Source organism: Penaeus chinensis, chromosome 6 (genome assembly GCF_019202785.1).
Source record: "Penaeus chinensis breed Huanghai No. 1 chromosome 6, ASM1920278v2, whole genome shotgun sequence".
NCBI classification, from domain to species: domain Eukaryota; kingdom Metazoa; phylum Arthropoda; class Malacostraca; order Decapoda; family Penaeidae; genus Penaeus; species Penaeus chinensis.
In genome coordinates, this window is record NC_061824.1 from 14,405,622 (window position 1) to 14,408,121 (window position 2,500).

The window sequence follows — 2,500 nt, forward strand, 5'->3', positions numbered from 1 at the left end:
AGGACACTTACTTGATATATTGATTGTGGTATATCAACAAATCAGGATACACAGCATTTCCTTTTATATTTTTGAGCTTGTAGGGTTATAACATAGACATACAGAATGATTTTAAAGACATTCATCCCACCGAAGCCAATACCGCGTCATATGACTCGGACACGATGGAAATTCTTACCGTGTCCCAGCGATCGTTATGATTGACTTCAAGTCTTACCCATATGGAGTGAACATGATGTACTGCTAAAAAGGCACAAAAACATTTGATGCACCTTTACAATAAGAGTTATATCAAGAAACTTACGATGCGATTCATAATTAAGGAAAATATAAATCCCTATATGAGACTACGTGAAATATATCTGAAAAATGGCGCGCTCTGGTTGGCTGGTGTATCAAACCGTATCAAGTTGATGGCATAGGAATTGAAGAAAATGTTTCAACAGGTTCCAATAATGTACGCATTGAGTGCAAACATAGTGTATCAAAGTGTTAGGAGTTTTGGAAATATTACAAAAAAGGCCTTTGATTTAGAGGCATATATATATTCACGGCTATGCAATACAATCATCAGATTAGACTCTCTAAAACAGAAATGTGTTACACCTTTTTCCAGTCCTCAGTGCGCCCAATCCAAAAATGTGGTGACACTGTCAGACATGCGATATCTACCAGCCTTTATATAGATTCGAAAGAATACAGGGTCCAGGGTCTATGATTATAATCAAAGATTTTATAGCCCATATATATCTCTCTCAAGCTGGGCAGTTGCATGGAGTGGTGCTCTCGGTGGGGATCGTGGATAGAATTATTCTCTCAATGAACAGCTAACATGATTAGTCGCCATTTAGTCATTAGGACTAAATTTTTGACGAGCACTCTGCGAAGATAAAATCTTCAACCTAGATATGTACTTTAAACAATAATTAGTTCTAAATAATATCATATTTATTTTAGCAAAGTCTAGTACCAGTTATTCAGAAACTTTTACAAAGTATTATCTTGATTTTTTTTAACCAAGATGCAAAATTAAATCTAAATTAGAACCTTAAACTTTGGAGGCGATTTCTGATGATGTTTGTTTTGGCGTGAGACCCTCTATGGACGCACATACATACGCGCATATATATATATATATATATATATATATATATATATATATACATATATATACATATATATATATATACACACACTAATTCCAATTTGGAGTTAACGCCGACGAGAGCGCATGGCCGCTTCCAGCCTTTGCTTCCAGCCACGAGGGTCCCATTTCTAGCTCCTCGTGACAAGTCGGGCCGACCTGCCCAAACCACGACTTCCTATGTCGTTTCAAGGCCTCCTCCACCCAGGACTGTCTCGTGAAGAGACATCCAGATGGGCAAAGTGATACACATAGAATCGGGCTAGGTGCCAGTGTAGCCTGAATTGCCGGTCCCGGATTGTCTATGTAACAGGCCTTATGCCGGTCTCACTATGGAACCGTCAGTTGAACAGATGGTCCTGCCAACTGTACCCCAAGGTTCGGTTACTGTTACTAAAGGTATCAAAACGCGAATCCAAAGCACTAGACAGCGTCCTGGTTTCACTTCCATAAAGTATAACTAGCAGTATGAAGGTCTTAAAGTCACTACACAGGTACCGGCATCTCCAAACACTCTTGTTGAATGAGTTCATGGCTCCTGCTGCCAGACCAATCATGAACTACACTACCAATGTAAGCTCTCCGTGTCCTCCCCACGACTGAACTGGTTCTCCTAACAGGCCCCAACATCCTGGATCTTGGTCTCGGTCTAAGACCTAGACCCAAGGGCTTTGCCTCATTGCTGAATATATCAGGACACGCCACCAGTGATTCCAGACTCTCAAATAGGATAGCAGATGGGAGCCAAAGACGAAACTGCTGGCTCGAAGACTCTGTTTCTATTCCAGATAAATGTCGAATCAATGGCCTCTTTTACGAATACGAACCCTGCCTCCTACAAGAAACTTATATATATGCTCAAATGAAATAAAATAGCTTTACTTCATACTCTCATTCATCTGACGTGAACTCAGCATGTTCGCGGGCTTCCCATTTTCGGAATTACTTACTGCTAACGGATATGCTCGGTTCACCAGTAATATGATAAAAATATAGCTGCAACAGATATGCTCAGCACGCCTCTAACTGAAGCAAAGTAGTCTTCTAATGTCATAAATGCGATGAATTTAAATAGGGCTTAAAATATCATCTTTTAGTAGTTCATTCTCTCACAATGGCATTGTGATCATACATTACTGAACATCAGCTTGTGCTAATCAATATTGATCACAAATTCTAGATTTTTTTGGAAGAGTACAGCAGTAGTAGACTTCAGAGTCGCAGTTTTGATATGCAATGACGTATCTTCCTTTTGTAGTGGGTGAGTGTTAGTACTGATGAAGGTGAATTTAACAAGGAGTAAATTTAAAAGCATAACGTTTGTTATTAATAATGAATATAGGTGTTTCAAAATGG

General features: G+C 39.2%; 1 protein-coding gene across 2 annotated transcripts in view; it reads right to left on the reverse strand.

The window, feature by feature from the left end:
• LOC125026536 (diacylglycerol lipase-alpha-like) overlaps positions 1-2,500 on the reverse strand; it is a 205,031-nt gene that overhangs the window by 35,967 nt on the left and 166,564 nt on the right. The gene's annotated exons all lie outside the window — the stretch shown is intronic.